This window comes from Culex quinquefasciatus, chromosome 2, assembly GCF_015732765.1.
Source record: "Culex quinquefasciatus strain JHB chromosome 2, VPISU_Cqui_1.0_pri_paternal, whole genome shotgun sequence".
Classification (NCBI taxonomy): Eukaryota; Metazoa; Arthropoda; class Insecta; order Diptera; family Culicidae; genus Culex; species Culex quinquefasciatus.
The window spans coordinates 67,288,515-67,315,358 of NC_051862.1; the positions used below are offsets into that span (position 1 = coordinate 67,288,515).

Here is a 26,844-nt window from a genome sequence, read left to right on the forward strand (position 1 = left end):
GAATACTAATTTTAGTCGTCAAATTAAAAAAAAAAGTTTTTTTTCCGTGTACCTATTTTTTCAGTACAAAATCGATTAGAAATCGTTCCCTAATGTACGAGGTTTTATTGCAATGTTATATGGACAACTACCAAGTTTGTATGGAGACTTGTATTAAAAAACAGTATGGGCTTCTTTTGATATAAGGAATGCATGAAGAAAATCTATTTTAAAGACTCAGTTAATCTAGCTGCCTATTGCTGAGATAAAGCATCTGACATTTTAAATTTAAACTCATAAAAGATTACTTCAAAATAATGTGTAACTTTATTTCAGAAACTGGTAAAATTTGGACAATTTTTTTTAACTATTGTTCACACGTTTGTTTAAGTAAATAAACTTTAAAATAAAGTAAATATTCAATTATTCGTATTGTTAAGCACGTTAAGCACCCCCCCCCCTCCATGTTTTTTTGTTTGTATTGGTGACACTGAGAGAAACTATAAAAATTTAAAAATGTCTATTTTAGATAAATTTTTTTGAATACAGTCCAGACTTGATTATCTGAGGGTAATATTTTTGAATGTCGAGCTTAAGTATGTCCCCTTAACTACTCTAAAGTGAATCAGATTTCTTAAGATGGTGGGCAAAATGGCGATGATTTAATATTTAAAAAATGCTTTTTGTATTAAACTATGTAAATTTAACTTGAATGGGGTCGTAGAACTTGAATTTAACATTAAAAATAAGAAATTGAAAAAAAATAGCACGCTCTTTTTTGTTCGTGATTTGATTATCCGGAGTTCTGTGTGTGTGTGTGTGTGTGGTCCAATCCAATACCCGCTGGCCGGCAGCGAAATTATGGGAAAGAATAGTTTGTATCAGACTTGGTTTATGCTGATACAACATATCTCAGTCCCGGGTATTAGGTGGTGACAGCCCTCGCGCTGCTTCCAATGACCCATTTCAGAATGGCAGAGATCCTAGCGGCCCAATTCCGAGGTCATTGGGCATTGTCTGGCCCCGCCTAAACATAGAACAAGAACCAGACGAGTCCTCGAACTATCTTTAAACTTCCAATCCCATCAGGCAAAACAGGGATCAGCGCGTATTTAATAATTGTTGAAAAGTAGGCAAAATGTGAAAATTTCAGTTTGGATAGATCTCACCAAGTTTCTGGTTTCTGGTAGTCCTAAGCACCCGGGAGTTGTCCCATATTTAGGCCGTATGCGTCCGGAATTCCAGTTGCGCTCACGAGCCTCTATCACGAGCAGCTTGATCCTATTTCTACCGACACGACTCACATCCTGGCGTACTGATATGCTGGCAATTCTTGGTCAGCTGCTGCTTCAGCACGATATCCACGTTCTCCGACCAACCTCAACCGATCCAAACCGCCCACCAAGCTTTGCTGATCTTCCAAGTACTTTTTCTCGATCTGCATCACCTTTTCCAGTATCAGTTGAAATGGCTTGAGCGCGTGATTTGATTATCCGGAGTTCTTTACCGATAATCAAAGCTACTTTTGACATAGGGAGTTACTTATTATTACTTTATGTTTTGCTTAATTTTTTTTTCAAATTTCAAAAAAAGATCTATCAAAAGTTTAAGAAATATCTTTAAAATAATCTGAAAGTGTCATTTGAAGTTCTGATCTTTGATCTTAATTAGTCATAAATCTTTTCATAAATGTGATTTCACTTTGAGTAACAGACAATGAAAGATTTACTTTCACAAGTTTTCATCTGGTTGAACAACTTTATTTAATTCAATGAGTATATTTTAATATCAATATAAAAAGAATAAATTTTGAATCCAAAAGTTGTTGTTGTTATTCGATTCTCTATTTATATTTTTTTTTTTTTTTTGACTGAACGACTTAAAAATATTTATTCCTGATTTTTCTCTACTGAGGACACAATCAAAAATTCCTGAATTTCATATCCAATTACCTGTGACGCACCCAGTGCGTACTTGTTCTAATATTTATGATGCTGATAACAGCTTGTTCATGCCACACTTTAGCGGGAGAGAGAGGTCTCGGGAATTTGGCGGGAAGCTTGAGGACACTTGCTCTCTAATGAGCAAAAAGCTGATCGGCGGCCAGCAATAAATAATGCGAAACCTGTTGAGTCTTGGGTCCAGTTTTGCTGCATAAATAGTTTTAGAACAACTGATCTGTAGTGCGGCGTGGAACGGAGTGAAAAATTGCTGCCGATAAATTGCTGACGTTAACAAGTTTTTTATCAGTACTTAGAAATTAATTAACTCGAAACCCTTCCCGGCACTTGGCACTCGGGAAACGGGGCTCTCAATTAATAATTCATAAACCCGTGGCAGACTAATGAAATTATTTTTAATGATTACAGCAAACATGAGTAATGAAATCATATTTTTTCCGTCCTCTTTTACTTTGCAGGAGCAGAATTGTGGAACTTGATCCAGTGATGGTATGTATCGAAGAGAGCCGGTTTTGTTGTAGTTATCAATCAGACATATTTTTTTTGTAGAACTTTAAAATAAAAATCTTTTTGAATAAATTTATTGCAGGATGCATGAAATATTACAAAAAGTAAGTTTTTAATCGGTCGTCTATCAGCTCTGGTAGATATTCAAACATTGTTTGAACAAAAAAATCACTCTGTCGTTTGAAATTGTTATCAGTGAGAAACCGTTGCGAAAACAGTAGTAACAAATAAAAACGGTAGCAACCATTTATCACCAGCCTTCATTGTCGGCACCTTCGTCTGAAACGCTTGAAAGACACTTATACAAATTAAGGAGTAACTTTATTCTTTTTTTTTATTCTCTTATTATAGTTATAGTTTTTTTCTACTTTCTTGTAAATTTGTAAGCATGGAATCAGTTAAAAAAAGGTATTAATTATAAAATTCAGATCAAATTTCTACATAGCTTCCAAAATTTCTAAAAAATGTGTTCTACCCTAGTATGTCAGGCAACACAAGAGTATGTGTGTTAGGTTTGAAAGTGTGAGACCCTACCGGCAGCAAGTCAACGCGAGATAAGATAAGAGGTGTGCCCCAAAATACTTGAAAGTTTGTTGTTTTTTTCGTTTTGCTCCTTTCACGAATACAAACCGGACGACGACACACAACACAATGGGGCGAACAGAAGTGTCATTTTATTGAGTTTGATTTATGGGTTGCGGATTAAATTTGATCGATTTGATATTTTGTTTATTCGGGACTGTCGGGAAGCGGCGGGAGTGTTGGCTGGCTGACTGAAACTGATGTGGAGCCGTTGTTGTTGGTTTAGTGTGTGTGCTTGCTAGAAGTTGAGTTGCTTGTGGCGTTTTTCCTGGAGCACATACGATGGGTGTGACTTGGATGGGGTGGACACTTCAGTTAGATAATTTGAAGAATTATTAAAAAAAATAACATATGTTTACCTTAAAATTAACACTCCTCCATCTAAAAGATTATTAATAAAACTCTTGATTGCCAAAATTACAAAATAACAAAAATAGTAACAGTGCCTTCGGTATGCCCAAAGAAGCCATTTTGCATCATAAGTTTGTCCATATAATTTTCCATATAAATTTGGCAGCTGTCCATACAAAAATTATACATGAAAACTCAAAATCTGTATCTTTTGAAGGAATTTTTTTATCGATTTGGTGTCTTCGGCAAAGTTGTAAGTATGGATAAAGACTACACTGGAAAAAAATTATACGCGGTAAAAAATATTTGGTGAATTTTAATTACACTTTTTGTCACTTAAACTTGATTTGCAAAAAAACACAATTTTTATTTTTTTTATTTTCTATTATGTTTTAGGGGACATCAAATGCCAACTTTTCAGAAATTTCCAGAACGGGCAAAAAATCTTTGATCAAGTTATGAATTTTTGAATCAATATACTATATATTTATTTTCGATGAATTTTTTAAGAGCTGAGAAAATTCTCTATATTTTGCTTTTTTGAACTATGTCGATACGACCCCTAGTTGCTGAGATTTTGCCATGCAAAGATTTAAAAACAGGAAAATTTATGTTTTCTAAGTCTCATCCTAACAACCCGGAGTCGGTTGTGGACGTAGGAACAGCGCGCACGCCTTGCAGGAATATTCGTGTTTCTAGCGTCAATTTTTCCGGTGATTAGTACTAATTGTGTTGTCTGCTTCAGTCGATTGCCTTACAGAATTATTCGTGTATCGAGCGTCCTTTGTTGAGTTATTGGTGTTAAAAAGCCCTTCCTATATCATCGTTGATCAGAAGGCCTCGTCGAGTAAATTGTGCAATAATCTTTCGAATAATGTGTAAAATTTTCACGGTGTAAAAGGAATTTCTATAGAATTGTTTATCGAAAGACACGCTGGCATTTTGGATTGTCGAGTTAAAAGTTGAGCAAAGTTTTAATTTATTAAATAATAACCATATGCGAGTGTTCTTGTGTGTTAACCAGAAAGACCTTTCCATAGCATCGTAGCTCGGGAGGCATCGAGAACCAATACCTTATCCGGAAAACAGAAATACGTTGACAGTTGAGTTCGTCGGATGTGTCGCGTTACGAAATTATTTTGATTCAGCAAAAACGTTGTGTGGTGCACGAGTGCTTTTGTTTAAAAAAAAGACCTTCCCATAGCTTCGTAGCTCGGAGAGCTCGACGTCGGGTGCATATGTGTTAAGTCTTCCCCATAGCATCTTAGCTCGGGAGGCATCGAAAAGTCATCACTTTATCCTACTAACCCAAAAAGAAATCACCTGATGCTTGAAGAAGATGCTGTGGATTCAACGGTCTCAAGCAGTGTCAACAGGTATATAACGAAAAACTATGTGCTTGGTGAGTCTGCAACTTCAATTACCGGACTAACATTCCTTGGAAGTCAACCATGCTCATGGTCATGCTCTAAATTGGATTGAATATTGTTTTTTTTATTACCTTTTTTCAAACTATTTATTTTCATAAACTTTACAACCAATTTTTATGTTTTAATTAAAAGCTAATTTAATCTAAAGTGTTTTGAGAACAGATTTTTTTTTCAAGTTATTAATTATTTTTAAGTAATTTTTATGAAACATTGAAAGTATTATAACGAAAAAAACGAAACTATTGGCACTACGCCCCCGGGGCATGGCCTTCCTCTAACGTGGGATTTCTGCTCCAGCGCCTCTGACGAGACAGGAGAAACCGGGACCGACGTTTTACTTCACCATCCGATAGAAGCTCAGTGGATAAGGCGGGAATCGAACCCGCGTCTCATAGCATCATCGGGATCGGCAGCCGAAGCCGCTACCCCTGCGCCACGAGACCCAGAAAGTATTATAACCTGGGTGCTAAATAGTGGTTCGCCTCACTTTTGAACTGTCAAAGTGGATCCAATTAACGGTTCGCCAAAAGTAGAGAGTATTGTTATCGATCATTAAAAATTGTTTATTTTGCAAGAATAAAAAATGTGTGGCTTTTGGAACCTGGAGGTGAAGTCACAAAATTTTAAGAAAGTTGAAGGCGTGATCGTCATTTTATTATAATTATGAATGGAAATTGTTTACGGAGTCGATGCGGTTGTATCCATCCAGAAGCTGTCTTCATTGTTTGATTCCTTTTGAAAACCTACTGGTTTAGTGAAAATCTGCTCTTTTTGTTGGATCAGTTTGGCTAGAATTAGAGATGATTTTTCGCTGGGCCAGGAAGAGCTGCAAAATTCCAAAATCAGCCAGAGAATTTATCTTCGTCACCCGTAAAAAACGAAAAACCTCTTTAACCGATTGAAATTTAAAAACACACACAATTTTCCAGCAGAAAATGTCAAAAACTAGGCAAAATAAAACACATACACTACTACTGATTATAAAACAGCTCATTTGCCAGTAAGAAAAAGTCATGCTTGTGCTTGAACAGCCTCCTACTTTGTAGATGCAAACAAAGTGGGATCATTCGAAAATCACGTTACGCATTCTCTCTATTCATCACCCAGGTTATAACAATTTTCAAGTAAATTTTCTGAATTCACTGATTTTAAAATTTATTTGCATCCTCTGATTTTTTTTAAATCGACTAAATAGCTTCAATTAAAAATGTTGAACGAAGAAACTTTGGGAAAATTGATGTTCGATCTTTTAATAGAATTACCATTTTATAAGGGTCAATCAACAAAATTGTAAACCTTTTGAAATGTTTGGTGCCAAAAGACAGAACATAATTGCATATGTTTTTTTAGATCGACGAAATAGATTTTTTAGCTATTATCGATTTAAAATAAAGGGCCACCTGGTTTGCATTTAGAAAAATTTACTATTTTTATTATTCATTTTGACCGAATTTTAGTTTATTTTTTTTAATATTGTGACCAAAAATAATTGTAGAGATGTTTTTCGGGAGTTTGAAAGAGATGATCATAAATTTTGTTTAATTCTTAAGATTGATATCTTTCTTTAAGTTCTAATCAAAACTTTAAACAACACCTCGAGTCAAAATATTTTCATAGCACTGTTGTTTGGACATCTCCCTAATTTGAATAGATCCTTGCATAGAGAGCCCAATAATACAAATTCAGACATTTGAGCATATAAAAACATTGAACAATGTTTCATACAAAATAAACTAAATAAAAAATCGCACAAAGAATAGAAGTGCTAGTGCTAGATATAAAAAAAATATACAAAGAAGATTGCAAAAGATGTAGAAGAAAGAGAAGATAGACAAGGTAGCAAATATAGAAAAGATAGTGAAGATTATGAGAATAGTGAAGATGTTGAATACACAGAAAAAAAAGTTGAGTTTTGGAATGTTGAAAATTTGGTAGGTTGAATATTACCTCTGTTTTTGAGTAATATTACATAAAAAATGTGTAAAATGTGAACCTGATGAATATTCATCAAAAACTGATGAAAATTCATCATTTTCTGGGGTAAAATTAATCATTTTTTTGGCACAAAATCTGTCACCATTTCCTGATGAATATTACCATCATTTTTTTTTCTGTGTAAAGTGAAAAAAATTAAAATAGTGATAGATTTACACTCTCGTGCATATTTAAAAATACAAACAATTTTTTTTAAGTAAACTTAAATACTATTTGATTATAAAGTTTAAACCCTTCTCACGATGGAATAACTTATTCAGTAAACTATGATATTTGTAAGACTCTGCTATTTTGAAAGTTTTAAACATAAGAATAAAAGTTAGTTCAAAATTAGAACCACCCTCGTCCCGTACCATCCAATTTCGATAACAAACTTTCGATTGATGACTTTGGTAGCTGTGTGTGCGTGTGCTGTATGCCTTGATACGGATGACCGAAATATTCCGATATAATTTATTGCGGGGGCTTTCGGGGACGCAATATTCGAAGCCGCTGAAACATGATCACATTATCACCATCACCAAGCTTTGCCACCTCCAAAATGGGTCAATTCGGGGAACCCGGGGCTTTGGTTCAATTGCCACTTGAAAGGATAAATACTAATGCCATCGGCAAATCCTACCCCCTTTCTTATTGTATCCAAATCAAGTCGTTTTGGGGTCCGTTTTGCGTGTGATGCTTGGACGAATATGAATAAACGATGCTCGTCGTTTTCGTTCACATACGATATGTGATAAGCTTGTCGCCTGGTTCATGGATTTCTCTGATAATGTCGCCGCGACCAAGTTATGGTGCATTCAGCGTAACGCGCAATCATCTTCATGATCAGATAAAATGTGCTCCTCTCTTCGAGTCTGACGCTGGTACTCGAGTTGTGCCGAAAAAGCCAGCCTCAATCAACGGTATGGCACCAGTCAAACCACTAAAGTTAGGTTAGGACAGAGTGGGGGGAAAACAACGTGACACTCAATGTCACATAAACGTCCATAAAAGTAATTTATGTACCGAAACACTCAATTAAGCGTATATATCCATATAAAAATAAAACCACCACGCCAGTAATCGTCCTCTAACATCATCATCATCATCTGCTGCTGCTGCTGCTGTTTGTGGTGAACAGTCTCCATACAGATCATTGTTGAAGTCACAACGCCGCGACGACGACAACAACATCAGCTCAAACGGTCGTAATTCCGAGATGAAGGGGATGCTGAACAGCAGTGATTACGGCGGAAAGTACTTGACTGCTAGCGTATAGGATACGAGTAGGAGTCATGTCGTAATAGATATGAACACTTTTATCTTTGGGAAAGAAGAAAGAAAAACCGCAGCAACATGTCGGATGTCTTGAGCTGCGATTAGAGCGCGCTGACCATGGAGGTGATTTCCGTCAACAACTACAACGTGGTGTTTTTGAAATTAAATATGTCTTTATTGAACTTTCTTATAATAATTACATTTCATTTACATTCTAAGTGGTATGGCTATATGCTCTTCATCTTTGTTATATTTTTCGTTTTCTTATAAACTGTTCACTTTCATTTATTTACTTCAAATTGTTTTACATTTTTGCATTGAATCGAATACATTTGGGTAAAAAAGAAAAAAAATCACTTTAACAACTAATCCTAACTTAAAACTAAAAAAGTAAATTCATTGAAATATTCAAAATCATTAGACCGGGTAAGGGACCATCCATAAACCACGTGGACACTTAAGGGGGGGGGGGGGTATGGCGATTGTCCACGCTCCATACAAAAAAAGTTTTTTTTTGTATGGACAATTGTCCACGAGGGGGGGGGGGGTTGAGATTACCAAAAAAGTGTCCACGTGGTTTGTGGATGGTCCCTAAACTACAAACTGTATTTTAAGATAAATCCTCCAAGCGTTCTTACTTGTTCCGCACGAGTTTTGCAACCACGCAGTGTTGTTGTCATCTCGATGAAAATGTTCATAAGTTCTTGTGGTGAAAACAGGTCACTACTGCGTTCATCCGTTGATGCTGGTTGGTTTTCCCTCGGTTGCTGACTGAAGCCAGGAGGTGTTGTGTTCTCTGCAACTTTTTGCCGCTGATTCAACGGCAATGGCTGCAGATTTGGAACCACTCGAACAGATCCCGCTCCAGGTGACGCCAAAGCAGGAAAATCCACGTCCGTGAAAGTTGGTGGTGTTTTGCGACGATTTGGTTGGTGCCTCGTCGTCGCTTGCTGCCGAATTTTTACAAACTCAGCTCGTTTTGGGCAGCTCCGATTCTTGGTCGAATGGTCGCCGCTTCAATTAAAGCATTTAGCTTCGATGTTCTCGTTGATTGTGTTGCAAGCTTGAGTTTTGTGCTCACCTCCGCAGGTTGCACAACGACTCTTGATGAAACAGTTCCTTCCACCATGTCCAAACTGCAAACAGTTCGAACACTGTGTCACGTCACGGTGCACTGGACGATAACGTTCCCAAGTCACGATGATGTTGAAAATTGCCCGAACTGCTTTCAGCTCAGACGACGTTGTCGATCCTTTCTCGAGATGAACCAGGTACAGTTGATCACGATACTTGATGTCCTTGTTGTGTCTCGTCATCTTGAAGACTTCGATCACGTTCAACTTAAGAGTTTTGAGCTCTTCTTTCAGCACACTCACATCCATGTCGTACAGACCTCGGAGGACCTGTTTCATGGGGCGTTTACCTGGATCGTCATGGCTGTAGTATTCAATCTTGGTGTTGTTCAGGAAATCCCGAACGTAGTTGTAATCCTTTCTGGTGGGTAGCAGAATTTTGAGTCCATCAGCACACAAGCGAATGGAAGCTCGTAAAGCACCAGATTTTATAAACCCGGTCAGCCACTTTCGCACCGAATCCGATGACGATGTTTTCACAAAAATGGGTGGCAACTTTTCCCGTCGTTCAAATTCTTCCTTCTCGCTCACGTCCACAGGGAGGGTAGCGAACTGGTTTCCAGACAATTTTTGAGCGTCCTTGCTCAAACTGCCTGGCTTTGCAGGTAGCGCTTCTGCATTCTTTAGCTTCTTCAAATCTGCCGATCCTGCTGGTGAGGACCGCCTCTTTTTCTTGCCGTGAGGCATTTTTGCACTTTTTAAGCACTTTTTTGGTTTGTGAGGGACGCACGTCTGACTCGCTTCTCTGCTGATCGCAGACTACAACGTGGTGTTCAATTGCTGCAACAGGAGGTTTTCTCACGGTGTGGATATAACCGTTGTCATTTGTGTCAAACTTTGATGACTTTGTGATTTTTTTTACTTTTTTAGCCATTTGTTTTGGTATTCCTTGCAAAAAAAAACAGTACCAATTGGCAAGGCATCTCCAAAAGTATCACTTCAACGGTGTTACCATCATTCTGGGTACTGTTAAAAAAACCCCTCATTGAAACTCATCCCAACTGCACCGAGTCAAGTCAAGTGAACCTCAAGATTGGCCAAGCGTCGGGGGCCACTCAAGGAAGTGGAACACACGATCCACTCCACTTGGCTTTTTGGGGAGACCAAGTGTAGTTAAATGCCTCTTTTATGGGGCTTAAAATAATCCCGGATTTGCTGCCACGGGAGAACGAACTTTGGGTGAACGAGTTGCAGAACCACCAGACAAAAACCGGCAGACTGGCAATGCAAATTGGGCTGAGCTGGGGAAAAGTTTTCCGGGAGATTATCGGCGAAACGATAGTTTTTCCTGAAAGGGGAGGTTTTGGGGGAGGGGGAGGGGGTTGGCTTTTCGTCGAGTTGTTTGCATGGAAATGATTATGATGCCTCTTGCTGGCGGTGCCTGCCGTGATGGAGCGGCGAGAAGCCTCGCGCTGGTGCTGATGAGGATCTGGATGAGATGAAATTTTGGGCGGCTTTGGAAGCGTTGGGGTGTTAAACAAGTGCTTACTTATAAAGATTTAATACACTTTAGTTACTGACTTGGTTGGCAGCGGAGCAAAAGTCAGCAAGTTTATTGCAAAATGATAATTTATTGATTTTGTTTGATTGTTTGAGTTATTGATTTTGTCTGATTAGTTTGAGTCAAAAATGCATGTTATAGTCAATCAAAAGTAGACAAAACGTTATTGAACAAGATAAAGGAGGTTAAAACATTGCTATGTAAAATCACCTGTAATTGTAAATGTTTATCCTGAAAAAAATGTTCACCATAATTCACCATACACAGTAAATAAAATGATAAATGCGCAATTCTCACTAACTTAGACTTCGCACTAAATTATTGCTATCGATCGCACTATTGCGACTTTTAAAACTGGCTTGGGAAATTTTAATTTTCTCAAAAAATGATCAAAGCGAGCCGATGTTGCTCACCTGTCAATCGCAATTTTAAAGTGCGAATGTCCAGTTTGGTGGAAACTGTGACTGGAAATGTAAATAAACAACTGCTGGTTGCCTAGTTTTTGGAAATGTTGTTGTCAAATGTGCGAGAGAAAAGTGCGGGCCAAATCCAAGTTACAGTGCAAGGAATATTACACCGGCGTCATCCATAAAGTACGTACGCGTACGCGTACGGGGGAGGGGGGGTTATCGTAGGTGTGACAAGGTGTGACGAAGGGGGGAGGGGTAGTTTGCGAGACTGTGACGTCACGCTAGGTTTTTTATGATTGCATAATATTAATTCGAATTGTGTTTTTGCTTACTATTACTTAGAAGTATCATATTACAATTGATTATATAGTCACACTTTTTTTTATTCTACAATAAATTCAAAAAAAAAATTTTTTTGAAGCAAAAAATGAGTTGTGACGGAAAGGCAGCGATATATTGACACCACGACTCGTGTTTTCGGAATCACCTTTTGGGAAAATGCTGTAATTTGAACAAACCTTGTCTGTTGCAGACGATTAACATAAAGATCGCAAGCAATCTGTCGAGTTCAGAAATTGATATCAGTTGAACAGGAGTTTTACAAAAACTGTCGTCCCAAAACCAAACACACGACACGAATCAAGATTTGAATATCTTGCTAGGTCAATAGCAAGCAATCTGTCGTGGTCTAGAATTGAGATAAGTTGAATAGAAAAAGTTCACCTTAAGTTTTGATAAGTAGTTCAAAAATTATGTATAATAATGTGTTATCAAACTATCCGGATGTTAGATAACGATCAGAAATCAATTCAAATACCTTCAATACCATTGGATAGGGAATTGAGTGACCTTATAAACAAGTTTAAAAATTTTAAGATCTGGCAACCCATTTAAGACCATTTAAGTATATAACTTCAAAGCCAGATCTCACTTATCTGACTTATCTTAATCTGTACGAATCCATCGTTTGATCGATCGACGGTAGTTAGATATTTAAAAAAAAAAACGTTTCAAAAGAGTTCAAAATTTTGGAGATCTGGCAAGACTGTTTCAATATATGCCCATTTGAATGATATTTATATAATTGCTGATGCCTAATCTCAACTCTATAAGTACAAAGTGTATTTTTTTTCGCTGGGTAATCCACAAACCAGGTGTACACTTTTAGTGATTTTTTATGGTCCAAGTCCACGATATCGATACTCTGCGATATTTCAGGAGTTTATAATTTGAATCAAAATAATATTTCGATCCTTCATGTAAAGTCACATACTCCAAAGACGGATTTAGTTAGTTTTTTACTTTAAGTTGAATTCCAAAATCAATATTTTAAAAAAATTAAAATTATGTTGATAGTGGTTTGTAGTGGCCAAAAAGGTATACTTAGAGGCACGGAGAAAATTGATCATTCCAAGAAATGATTTTTGAAAAAAAAGTATGTGACTTAAAAATAAATAAAAAAGGCCACTATAAATTTTATTCTAAATTTTCAAATTTCAAAAGAAAACTACCTTAAATGATATTTTAATGAAAAAAACTTAATAAGATCAGTTGTAAATTATTCAGAAATCAAAATTATGACGCTTATTCATGCACAGACCGGTAAAAAACGTAAAAGTTTAGAATATTTATATTGATATTTTTGGACTGAGTGTTGAGGTCAGTGCAGTGCTGCTGATTTAATTTATTTATCATTTTTATACATTTGCTCAGGATTTCAAGTGTTTTCGGTGTAATTTTGTTGAGAGATTTCTATTAGTTATTTTCCGAGTTAGTTCTGTGGAAGGTGCAAAGCCGCGTGGTTGGATTTTTGTATTTCTGTTGTTTCATTTGTGGTTCCATCTGAAGTATTAGTTTTTAATTATTGTTATTTTACAGCTTTCTGGAATTATTTTCAAATTAACTGTCTATATGTCAATTTATCTACTCACTATATGTTTTATTTAAATGTTCATATTATTATTTCTTATCCTATTCCTTTCCTAACATAAAATCTCATCATACCATACATGATCAAATTTCTTAAATTAACGAAACTTTCAAAAAAGCATGGGAACTATCAGGAGCATTTGTTTATTATTCTAGTGCTATTTTTTTACAGCTTCCTGGAATCATCCTCATAATATTAATTGTTTATTATTATAACAAAACTAAATGCTTATTAGATAATACAATACAGACTCATACTTACACTTACAAACTTTCAATACATTTAATACATTACGTCAACCATTTTCATCGGCCCGATGAAATTCCCCTAACCCTCTCCAAACCTCCCAAAAATATTCCGTTCACTTTTAAAAGTCGCGTGGGTTCCCCGCACTTTTGCCATTAGTGAACAACAAAAACATTCCCTCCCAAATCCCCACGGGACTGTATGGGCGTAGCCTTGGAGCACAGTATAGAAATTTACGTTCTTAGATATTTTTGGTTGCACCGGGCAACAACTTCTTAGCATGGTGCTCCCAACGATTCATTGCTCTAAAAAAACAGGAACGTGAGCGGGGGATCCCCACGTTTCTTCCTCCCCTGTAGATTCAGAACTGTATTGCTGTTTGAACATTCGTGTTCAAACTCAATCCAATTCAACGAATCATCTTTGCGGTAAACTTTACGCAGTTGGCCTGGCCGCTTTAACGTTTTGTGATGTTTCAAAGCAATTTATTGCATTGGGGCACTGCAAATGTTAATAATGACAAGTGGATGCTAGGCGTTAATCAACCTAAGGCATTTTCCAGGATGCCCTCGAAAGCCTGGCTGCGCTAGGGTTAGATTAGATTAGATTAGATTAGCACCGGGCAACAATCAAATTGTCTAATAATGCAATGCATTGTGGCACCCCCTACAGCGTGGTACAGACCCGTTATGCTATGCTATGCTATGATATTTTAGAAAAAAAAATAATAGTATTAGAACTGTACTGATGTTACAAGCATTTTGTAAAACTACTTGCTTCGAAATTTAGAAAATAAGGCTGGAAATTCGAAATGTTTACAAACCATTTTTGTGAACGAACCAACGATGCGAAATGACTTTTTGGTCATTGGGAAGTCCCTAAGAAATCAACGCAAAAAAAAATTAAAATCATTTTTTTGGAGGTTTTGCCTTCCTCACTGAGGTAAGGCTATAATCCTGCTCTAAAATTGAACTTTTCATTTAAAGCTCGAAAACCCACCTTGATGTATACATATCGACTCAGAATCGAAAACTGAACAAATGTCTGTGTGTATGTGTGTGTGTATGTGTGTGTGTATGTGTGTGTGTATGTGTGTGGGTATGTGTGTGGGTATGTGTGTGTGTATGTGACCAATAATGTCACCCAGTTTTCTCAGCACTGGCTGAACCGATTTTGACCAAACCAGTCGCATTCGACTTGGTTTAGGGTCCCATACGGTGCTATTGAATTGCTTGAAGTTCCGATAAGTAGTTCAAAAGTTATGTATAAAAATGTGTTTTCGCATATTTTCGGAAGATGAATAAATGGCAGCAACCAGAACCAAACATCATCATGTTATACATCGTTAGTTAGGTAATTGAAATACCTTTCCAACGAGTCCACAACATTGAAGATCTGGCAACCCTGTCTCTAGTTATAGCCACTTAAGTGATATTTATGTACTTTTTTGTAGCCGGATCTCATTTAAATGTATGTAAACAATGTCCGGATCCATCATCCGACCCATCATTGGTTAGGTCATTGAAAGACCTTTCCTACGAGTCCACAACATTGAAGATCTGGCAACCCTGTCTCGAGTTACGACCACTTAAGTGATATTTATGTGCTTTGTTGAAACCGGATCTCACTTAAATGTATGTAAACGATGTCCGGATCCATCATCCGACCCATCGTTGGTTAGGTAATCGAAAGACCTTTCCAACAAGTCTAAAATATTGAAGATCTGGCAACCCTGTCTCGAGTTCTGACCACTTAAGTGATATTTATGTACTTTTTTGTAGCCGGATCTCACATAAATGTATGTAAACAATGTCCGGTTCCATCAAAGACCTTTCCAACGAGTCTAAAACATTGAAGATCTGGCAACCCTGTCTCGAGTTCTGACCACTTAAGTGATATTTATGTACTTTTTTTGTAGCCGGATCTCACTTAAATGTATGTAAACAATGTCCGGATCCATCATTCGACCCATCGTTGGTTAGGTAATCGAAAGACCTTTCCAACGAGTCTTAAACATTGAAGATCTGGCAACCCTGTCTCGAGTTCTGACCACTTAAGTGATATTTATGTACTTTTTTGTAGCCGGATCTCACTTAAATGTATGTAAACAATGTCCGGATCCATCAAAGACCTTTCCAACGAGTCTAAAACATTGAAGATCTGGCAACCCTGTCTCGAGTTCTGACCACTTAAGTGATATTTATGTACTTTTTTGTAGCCGGATCTCAATTAAATGTATGTAAACAATGTCCGGATCCATCATTCGACCCATCGTTGGTTAGGTAATCGAAAGACCTTTCCAACGAGTCTTAAACATTGAAGATCTGACAACCCTGTCTCGAGTTCTGACCACTTAAGTGATATTTATGTACTTTTTTGTAGCCGGATCTCACTTAAATGTATGTAAACAATGTCCGGATCCATCAAAGACCTTTCCAACGAGTCTAAAACATTGAAGATCTGGCAACCCTGTCTCGAGTTCTGACCACTTAAGTGATATTTATGTACTTTTTTTGTAGCCGGATCTCACTTAAATGTATGTAAACGATGTCCGGATCCATCATCCGACCCATCGTTGGTTAGGTAATCGAAAGACCTTTCCAACAAGTCTAAAATATTGAAGATCTGGCAACCCTGACTCGAGTTCTGACCACTTAAGTGATATTTATGTACTTTTTTGTAGCCGGATCTCACTTAAATGTATGTAAACAATGTCCGGTTCCATCAAAGACCTTTCCAACGAGTCTAAAACATTGAAGATCTGGCAACCCTGTCCCGAGTTCTGACCACTTAAGTGATATTTATGTACTTTTTTTGTAGCCGGATCTCACTTAAATGTATGTAAACAATGTCCGGATCCATCATCCGACCCATCATTGGTTAGGTCATTGAAAGACCTTTCCTACGAGTCCACAACATTGAAGATCTGGCAACCCTGTCTCGAGTTACGACCACTTAAGTGATATTTATGTGCTTTGTTGAAACCGGATCTCACTTAAATGTATGTAAACGATGTCCGGATCCATCATCCGACCCATCGTTGGTTAGGTAATCGAAAGACCTTTCCAACAAGTCTAAAATATTGAAGATCTGGCAACCCTGACTCGAGTTCTGACCACTTAAGTGATATTTATGTACTTTTTTGTAGCCGGATCTCACTTAAATGTATGTAAACAATGTCCGGTTCCATCAAAGACCTTTCCAACGAGTCTAAAACATTGAAGATCTGGCAACCCTGTCCCGAGTTCTGACCACTTAAGTGATATTTATGTACTTTTTTTGTAGCCGGATCTCACTTAAATGTATGTAAACAATGTCCGGATCCATCATCCGACCCATCATTGGTTAGGTCATTGAAAGACCTTTCCTACGAGTCCACAACATTGAAGATCTGGCAACCCTGTCTCGAGTTACGACCACTTAAGTGATATTTATGTGCTTTTTGAAACCGGATCTCACTTAAATGTATGTAAACGATGTCCGGATCCATCATCCGACCCATCGTTGGTTAGGTAATCGAAAGACCTTTCCAACAAGTCTAAAATATTGAAGATCTGGCAACCCTGACTCGAGTTCTGACCACTTAAGTGATATTTATGTACTTTTTGTAGCCGGATCTCACTTAAATGTATGTAAACAATGTCCGGTTCCATCAAAGACCTTTCCAACGAGTCTAAAACATTGAAGATCTGGCAACCCTGTCCCGAGTTCTGACCACTTAAGTGATATTTATGTACTTTTTTTGTAGCCGGATCTCACTTAAATGTATGTAAACAATGTCCGGATCCATCATCCGACCCATCATTGGTTAGGTCATTCAAAGACCTTTCCTACGAGTCCACAACATTGAAGATCTGGCAACCCTGTCTCGAGTTACGACCACTTAAGTGATATTTATGTGCTTTTTTGAAACCGGATCTCACTTAAATGTATGTAAACGATGTCCGGATCCATCATCCGACCCATCGTTGGTTAGGTAATCGAAAGACCTTTCCAACAAGTCTAAAATATTGAAGATCTGGCAACCCTGACTCGAGTTCTGACCACTTAAGTGATATTTATGTACTTTTTTGTAGCCGGATCTCACTTAAATGTATGTAAACAATGTCCGGTTCCATCAAAGACCTTTCCAACGAGTCTAAAACATTGAAGATCTGGCAACCCTGTCTCGAGTTCTGACCACTTAAGTGATATTTATGTGCTTTTTTGAAGCCGGATCTCACTTAAATGTATGTAAACGATGTCCGGATCCATCATCCGACCCATCGTTGGTTAGGTAATCGAAAGACCTTTCCAACAAGTCTAAAATATTGAAGATCTTGCAACCCTGTCTCGAGTTCTGACCACTTAAGTGATATTTATGTACTTTTTTGTAGCCGGATCTCACTTAAATGTATGTAAACAATGTCCGGATCCATCAAAGACCTTTCCAACGAGTCTAAAACATTGAAGATCTGGCAACCCTGTCTCGAGTTCTGACCACTTAAGTGATATTTATGTGCTTTTTTGAAGCCGGATCTCACTTAAATGTATGTAAACGATGTCCGGATCCATCATCCGACCCATCGTTGGTTAGGTAATCGAAAGACCTTTCCAACAAGTCTAAAATATTGAAGATCTGGCAACCCTGACTCGAGTTCTGACCACTTAAGTGATATTTATGTACTTTTTTGTAGCCGGATCTCACTTAAATGTATGTAAACAATGTCCGGATCCATCAAAGATCTTTCCAACGAGTCTAAAACATTGAAGATCTGGCAACCCTGTCTCGAGTTCTGACCACTTAAGTGATATTTATGTACTTTTTTTGTAGCCGGATCTCACTTAAATGTATGTAAACAATGTCCGGATCCATCATTCGACCCATCGTTGGTTAGGTAATCGAAAGACCTTTCCAACGAGTCCAAAACAATGAAGATCAGGCAACCCTGTCTCAAGCTATGACCACTTATGATGCCACTTATGAACCCTTGAGTGATATGTGTGTTTTTTGTATTCCGGAACTTAACGAAATTAGACGAAATTTGTGTCCAAACCCATCATATCACATATCACCCATTGTTGGAAAAAAGTGAGGAAGGCACCAACCACATAGGTGGATTAAGTTAGTTTTTTGTATAATTAAATAACATGAAAATTTGCTCACTACTGAACGGCCCGAGCGGTTTAGGCTTTCAGGATTTTTGTGATATTTACTTGTAGAGTCAAAACAGATCAGTAAACTTCACTTATTTGTATATAACACTTTTTAAAGATTACATTTTTGCGGTAACACTCTCAACTTTTACGCGCACGATCACATCACAACGGCTAAGTCCCGGCGGACTGCGGCCTCCACCGCTAAGTCCGGCTGTACTGGGGCCTCTGCTACTGGTGGCTGCTGGCGGGTCTGGCTGAATCTGAGGCGTCTTCTGGAACTGGGACTGGACTGGAACAATAACTGGAACTAACTGCCCTCCTCAAGAATTTTGGGGTTTTTATAGTCAGTCCCCGAAAACTCTACTAAATTTTGTTCTGCTAAAAGTGGTCCGTTTCGATGAGAAGCTCAAAATCGGAAGTCATGGGTTCGAACCATTGTCGTGAAACTTTAAATTATGTTATTGGAATATCAAAATTATGTTCCTAAAACATTCTCAAAAATGTATGTCAATAATGAGAAGGTCGAATTCTCCATTGAACAAACATGCCAATGAATTTGGTTAAGCCACACCCTCAATTTCCCCTGTGAAATAAAATCACACATTCATAATTGAAAGCTTAACCATTTTTTTGATTGCCTAACAATTAGCGAAATTTAATAAAGGGCTTTTCAGGTGAGGATGACTCATGATCCACACCTGTACATAAGCTTAATTATTTGTCGCGCAACGCGAGTCGACGGGTAAAATTATTTATGCTTGCGTAAGCGCGCATGGTCAGAACTGTGGTGAGGATCGAAAAATGGACAAATTTAATGATTTAAATTTGAGGTCGCTGCACTACATTCTAACGTCCATATTGCAACATTGGTTCTTCTAAAATTTTGGTAATAATCAATTAGGTTGTAACAAAATTGTCGCAAACAAATCCATGCATTCCCCCAAAAATGGCAATTTTGTAACACTCTGCTGTCAATACAGAAGTTCCATAAAACATTTAAGAAAGGTAATGAACTTTCGTATCGACTTGGAATGTAAAGGATTCGAGTTTTTTTTTTAATAAAATTTTTCGCATTTAGTTCACATTATTTTCCAGGAGTTCAAATAGAAATACACTACTTCTCATGGCGTTTTAATTGTTTTGACGTCAACTTTAAGCAATTTACAGCACCTAAAATTATGTAGATTTTTTGAGTCAACAAATGATCTTGCTTTTAGTTAAACTACTTTCATGAAATCAGAAATAACTTCGATGGGTTTAAGTTTTAACTATAATACCAGAATTAGTACTAGTCATGGAGAAGTCCAATTCATAGCTCAGCTTATCGATAAAAACCAAGTCACAGCTAAAAAAAAGTTTTGAGGTAAAACATTCGAAAACACGTGACTGTTTGCTTCTATTTCTGACCCGATTATTATCACTGACAGATTTATTTCCAGACAATAACCTCTGTTTGCTGTGTGGCCTCTAACGCTCACTTCTAATCAGCAGCACCCAATTATTTCAATTCCCAATCGCACTCTGCTCGGTAGCAGCTAATTTTTTAATACGTTCCAACTGTGCGCCCTTATCTGGCACACACTCTTTACGAGGCGCCTCGATACGTCAATCATGTTTCGAAAGTATACCACTCCGAAGCTCGGGCGATAATACCAACGACTATCAATTGTTTTTCTTTTTTAAACCTCCTGGGTTCTTGGAAAGTTTTGGTTGGCTTTCTCTGAATTTGGTTTTATTTTGAATATTTTGACCGTGATCAAATATCACAATGAGGTCACAACAGAATTGCTTCACCATGACATATTTGCAAACAAACTCAAAACTCACGAGTGAACCACGCTGTGCGATGAGTGATTCGCGAGCCAACACTCACACACGAAACTTGATAAGAAATCGCTCGGGCTGTCAAGCGTTAGTTATTGATTTATTGTTTACGTTCTAAAAATAATCCATCATATTCGTCCGAAACTTGGCTTTGTGAATGTTTGAAGGAGAAGAATAATGTTGTTGCTGTCTGATTTTTTTTATTCGCGCTCACTTTCGATTTGTCGAACACGGACATTTGCATTCCAAAGTTCACGCGATTCAACCTCGTCGATAATCGATGAGGTTTTCAGTGGAATTTCTTACCGGAAATCGTAGCTGTTGGCTTATCGCAATCAAACTGGTGCAGGGAATTCGATTATCGAGCTACTTAACGACGGAAGTCACCTCGTGATTATCCGCAATAATGATGATCCAATCGCGTATGAGTTCCATCAACTGACAGTTTGAACGATCGAAAAAAACTCTTCTCAAACAGATCATTCTGTCAAAGTCATCCCCCCCACTTGGCGGAGATATGCTTAATTCTCGCAAGTACTCGCAGGTCGTGGCCACAGGCTGAACGTCATCAGTCGTCGAGAGGGAACCTCTTCAGCGCAGTCAGTCATCAGACAGATAAATGACCCCCCGCTCGTTCAAGAGTGTCTGCGCCACACAGACACAAAAAAGCCACTTCACACGTCAAAAGTGACAGCTCGCCGTGGGTCATAGAAGGGGATTCAAGACTTAAAAGTCGGGCAATGTTGATGTTGATAATTGTTTTCAAAAATCACAATAAATTCTGACTAACGTGAACTAAATTAAAACAAAACTGACTTCAGTCTTGAAAACTGCTCTATGTCCGGTATGCAAATCAGCTCACCTCTGCCGGCAAAAGGTGCACGTCCTTACGACTTTTGTTTTGCTCCGCGCGGACAATTCAAAACTTTCGGGATGTACTTGCGCGCACCGAACTCGTCGGCCTTCGAGTAGCTGCTGGACATTTGGACATTTGAAAACCCATCCATTTGGGCCCCGCGTCGATGATGGGAATGGAATCAATAAACCGGCCCTGCTGGCGTCGTCGAAATTGATTGTCTTGCTTGAATAAATATCTCATGCATTTGAATAAACATTCGTGAGCTCGTGAGTTCAAGTGTGGACGGGGGATTTTAGACTCGGGGTTTCTTTGGCCAACTTGCTCCTAATTGACCCGGTCAAACGGTTTTCGGGTGATGTCATATGCGAAAATGTTGGCGAGAATCGATCTTAAGACAGAGGGCACAAGCGAGTGTGTGTGTTTATTCAAGGATTCATGACTTTTCGAGTGACGGGAGCGGTTGTTTAAAAAGGTTTTTGAATCAATACTCGATTTGTTTTTGGGTGTGAATTTGTAACAGCTGTTGTATTTTCTTTGTAATAACGGGTTTGAAAGTTTCTTCATGTCATTTTTTTACAAAAAAAACTATGTTGGAGGAATATTTTTGAAAATAGAATATTAAATCATTAATGATGTAACAGTTCTGTACGTCATTAAAAGATTTAATTTAAGTGTGATTTGTTGTAATTTGCAACAAACCAAACGAAATAATGTTACTTAAAGAGTTTCGGCAAAAATGGCAAGGGTTTGTAAGAGCCCTTCCTTTTTTTTCAGTTCTGTTTTCAGCGCATTCAAATATACATTTAAAGCTACCGTCAGTGGGGGTGACATTGGGTCTGGGGGGTGAGATTGGGTCAAAGTGATTTTTTACGGATTTTACAATTTTTCAGGTTATTCTCAATGAAACTGAATTCTGTTAAAAGGGTTGTGTAGGGGACATCTTAAGATGACTTCGCTGAAAAAAATTCGTTCCTAGAACATATCCTGTTATTTTGGCAAATGTCTAAAGTTGGGGTACGTTTTTGGCCAAAAATGACGTCTCGAAAAATCATTTTTCTAATATTTTTGTTAGAATTGCTCGAAAACTACCCAAATGTGTGAAAATCTCCACTTCAAACATTGTAGCGTGTCAATACGATTCCCTCGAACAAGAAACGCTGTTGGATGACTTGTTTTTACCATATCGTTGTATTTGAGCAACATTTTAGTTTCATTTGACCCAATGTCACCCCCTCTAAGGGGTGAGATTGGGTCAATTTTCAAACTATTGGCATTTAAGGTAGTGTTCATCAAAATTCAGCATATTTTGGGAAAATGTTAGTAAACTATCTAAGAACAAATCTACGTTGAAAGATTTTCGATGTTATTTAAATTGTTTTTGTTATTAAGAAATTTCGAGAGGTGTATCGTTTTTTGACCCATAGTCACCCCCACTGACGGTACTTACAAATTAAATTTGAAGACATTTGGTTGTATCAGTTGTAGCAGTTTCAAAAAACGGGTGCCACGATATCTCAACACTGCTATGTCCAAATCGGCTCAATTTTTTGGTGAAGACTCGTTAAAACTCGGTCATTGGAGAAAAACGCTCATGAAATATCTTCATGAACTTTTCAGGAGTCATTGAAAATCACTATTTCAGTGTTATAAAAAAAATCCTTTGCTTTGAAATTTTTAATTTTTGTTCTAAGGGGTAACTTTGGTCCCAAATCACGAATCCATGCTCCATTTTTCGAAATATCGTGACGGAGGGGCCGTACGACCCCTTCTAATTTTGAATATGCGAAAAATACGTGTTATTCAATAATTTGCAGCCTGAAATGGTGATGGTTTGGAAATTTTGTGTCAAAGAAACTTTGATGCAAAATTGGACGCCCGAATTAATGGCGTACTCAGAATTCCGAGAAAAAAAAAACAACATAATTGCATTTTGTGTTACTCAACTTTAAATTTTTTGGGACATGTCATTTTATGGAAAATTTAATGTTCTTTTCGAACTTGCAATAACCCAACAAGAACATTTTTCACTTTAAACCATTTTTTTCATCCTAGAATTTCATTTTTTGATTTACTTTGCAGGGTAATTTTTTAGAATATAACAATGTTCTACAAAGCAAAAAATGTAGAGCAAAAAATTACAAAAAAAAATCATGTGTAAACATGAGGGGTTTGAAAAAAGTTTTTGTTTGACTTGATTTTAGACTTTGAAATCTAGATTTAAAAAAAAAATGTCCTTATAATGTCCGATACCGTAAACCGTTTTCAAGTTATAGTCATTGAAAACTGTTTTTTTTTTTTGTAAAATATTTTACTTTTTTACCTATAAAAATTCATGAAAAAACTATCCCTGACAATTTTTTTATGGAAAAGATCCGAAAATTTCCATTGAAATTGCTTCAAGGGCATTGTACAGTGGATTTCCCAAAAAAATGCAGTTTGAATTGTTGAAGCCTTTGGAAGAGTTGTTCCGAATAGAAAGCAACAAATATTGTCTTAGTTGAAAATTAGGGTGTTTTACAATTCGGGTTTTTTTCCCAGAAAATATAACTTTTCAGGAATATTTTTGCTTTTTTTGAGCATGCCAATTCAAATAAATTTATAAATATAGTAATTTGATAAATCCAAAGTAACTGAAAATACTAACATAAATTGATTTTTTGTTTTTGTACATGCACAATTATTTACAGTCCAGTCTCGATCGACCGAAGTTAAGATTTATCTTAGTAAAATTTGATTTGCTTTTTGTCTATGCCTGTTAAAATATCAAATTTAAGCTAAGCTTAAAATAAGATAGCGAAAAAAAAAATGTGATTCGATTATCCGATGTAAAATTATTCCGAGACATTCGGATAATCGAGGCTGGACTGTAGTTTAAAAAACTCGAATTCCGTTAGGATAGTACCACAGAAATAATCCTTGAAAGATAGACATTTCCAAATATAAATATCTCGAGATTTATGCGATAAATATCTAAGATTTTTAAACCATTAGTAGTGTTGCTCCATTTTTTTTATCTAAAAATTAACACTGAATTGATACTTTCAAAATAATGATATTTGAAGGTTTTGTTCAGATGACTTAGATAAAATTTGTCGTAGAAGGCATAGATTTCGAGATATAATGTAGGTTTCTTCGACAAAGTTGTTTGAATTTGCATGTTAACTGGACACTTTTATGGGCAATCTTAACAAGCAAAATACATTATAGCGTAATTTTTTTGAAAAAAACGGTTTAATGCGTAGACTGGTTGAGAATGACACTTATGAAACTGCTCAACCTTTCAGTCTATCGGAATCTGGATCTATTTAAATTTTATGATCTAAAGTATAATCGCAAGCAAAGTGATAGATTGCATAGTCTTTCTGTCATTTGTATTTTGTAATGCACTTTTAAAGCTTTTTTGAAAAGGTCCTATAAACTATTGTCTTTCCTATGTTCATAGGACCAATTAAAAAAAACTGTAGACTTGTCTGATGCTGACATGCATTTTAAGAACGCTGAGTTAGCTTCAAAAGAGAGCTTATCTTTTAGCGAATTTCAACATCCTATTTTTGTGAACACAAATCTTTCAACTGGTCTCATCGTCCGATCTTGATCCTCATTAAATATGCATTTTCTTTGTCTCTTTTATTATTTAGATACTTCTGTTCATACTAATCAAATATGCACACAAGATCTGAGTACTTTTGAGTGTTCCCAGAGATAGCCCACACTTGACCATTGAGCGATCGACGCTTGTACAGAACTTGACTGGTGGTTCACCACCACCCGTACCGCACTTGAACCAAGTACAGTAAATCTCCACAAGTCACAAAGTCACTGCTGCTGCTGCTGGTGTTGTTTTACTTTTTGCACCCAGCAATAAAATAAACAATTGCCCCCTCGTAATATATGTTTGCGTAGATCTCCATCACCCAGCCAGTGCCTTCGACTGGTCCAACGTCCAAAGGTATAATGCAATTCGAGAGGAGGAGCAGCAGCGAGTTGAAGATCTGATTAAATCATCGTCGCAACAAATCTCGGACCGTTTGACCTGCCCCGGACGACAATCTGATCCAGACAGCTCTAACGAAGAGTGACGTTCGCGGCAACTGAGGAACGAGCGCGCGAAAATAAAGTGATAAAACGTCACATTAGGCCTTCGTTGGCGCGCGGGATCATCTCCTTCCGGTGTTCGTTTTTGTCTCTGAAGGCCAGAAGAAAAAGGAGAGGTTTCATTAGCGTTACTGATTGGACGTGCCGTGACCACTTCGTCTCGCTTTAATCGGGGCGTTCAAATCTGGAACAATGCAGTCGAATTCGGCAGACAAAAACACACACGACACGACCGACTTCAAGGAGACAACTCGTGACCAAGTGAGAGATCAATTCAATTGATTGAAAGAACCAAACAAGAACTGTTTCAACTCGTTCAAGCGACATCTCTTCTGGTACAATGTTTGTCTGCTCGTTAAGGTCAACTCACTTCTGGCCCCTTTCCGGACCTTCCTCTCCAAGCAGATCCAAAAGGAACCCAAGCAAGAAACCGATTATGTTAACTCCCACTTGAGTGCAGCTTTTCGGATTCGTCCCGAATAAGGGCGTTGCTGAAGTCGTCGTACCGGGACGTACAGCACACGAGAAGACGATGTCGTTTAATCGATTGAATCAATTTGTGACATTAAAAATGCAGCTGCTTTTCGTGTGTGTTTCTGTGCTTCGTGCTGGACTGATTGGCAATCTGTTTCCAGGGAATCTGCTGCAAGCACGGAGTCTCGTTTTGCTTTTGGGATGATCTGCACGAGGTTCAGAGACGGTGTGTGTGTAAGATGGAGTGCCCTAATGATGACATAATGTAATTGAAGTGGGATGCAGTTGCTGGATGTGGCAGGAGTGAGTGGTGGATTTATGTGGTTGAACTGTGGAAGTGATTGACAGATGACAAAAGAAGTTTTTTTTATGTGGTTTGATGAAGTGTTTGGATGTACTGCTACATGTTATTGCACCTTGGGCGCCAGCTGAATTTATTAGGATAGGTATTGTCATTTGTTATAAAAACTAAAAACTAAAAACTAAAAACTAAAAACTAAAAACTAAAAACTAAAAACTAAAAACTAAAAACTAAAAACTAAAAACTAAAAACTAAAAACTAAAAACTAAAAACTAAAAACTAAAAACTAAAAACTAAAAACTAAAAACTAAAAACTAAAAACTAAAAACTAAAAACTAAAAACTAAAACTAAAAACTAAAAACTAAAAACTAAAAACTAAAAACTAAAAACTAAAAACTAAAAACTAAAAACTAAAAACTAAAAACTAAAAACTAAAAACTAAAAACTAAAAACTAAAAACTAAAAACTAAAAACTAAAAACTAAAAACTAAAAACTAAAAACTAAAAACTAAAAACTAAAAACTAAAAACTAAAAACTAAAAACTAAAAACTAAAAACTAAAAACTAAAAACTAAAAACTAAAAACTAAAAACTAAAAACTAAAAACTAAAAACTAAAAACTAAAAACTAAAAACTAAAAACTAAAAACTAAAAACTAAAAACTAAAAACTAAAAACTAAAAACTAAAAACTAAAAACTAAAAACTAAAAACTAAAAACTAAAAACTAAAAACTAAAAACTAAAAACTAAAAACTAAAAACTAAAACTAAAAACTAAAAACTAAAAACTAAAAACTAAAAACTAAAAACTAAAAACTAAAAACTAAAAACTAAAAACTAAAAACTAAAAACTAAAAACTAAAAACTAAA

The 26,844-nt window shown here is 37.0% G+C and overlaps 1 long non-coding RNA gene across 1 annotated transcript in view; it reads left to right on the forward strand.

The window, feature by feature from the left end:
- Positions 1–26,844, forward strand: part of LOC119768022 — a 91,374-nt gene that overhangs the window by 50,319 nt on the left and 14,211 nt on the right. The window contains exon 2 of the long non-coding RNA XR_005277860.1: positions 2,399–2,429. This is a non-coding gene — a long non-coding RNA (uncharacterized LOC119768022). The remainder of the gene's footprint in view (positions 1–2,398; positions 2,430–26,844) is intronic.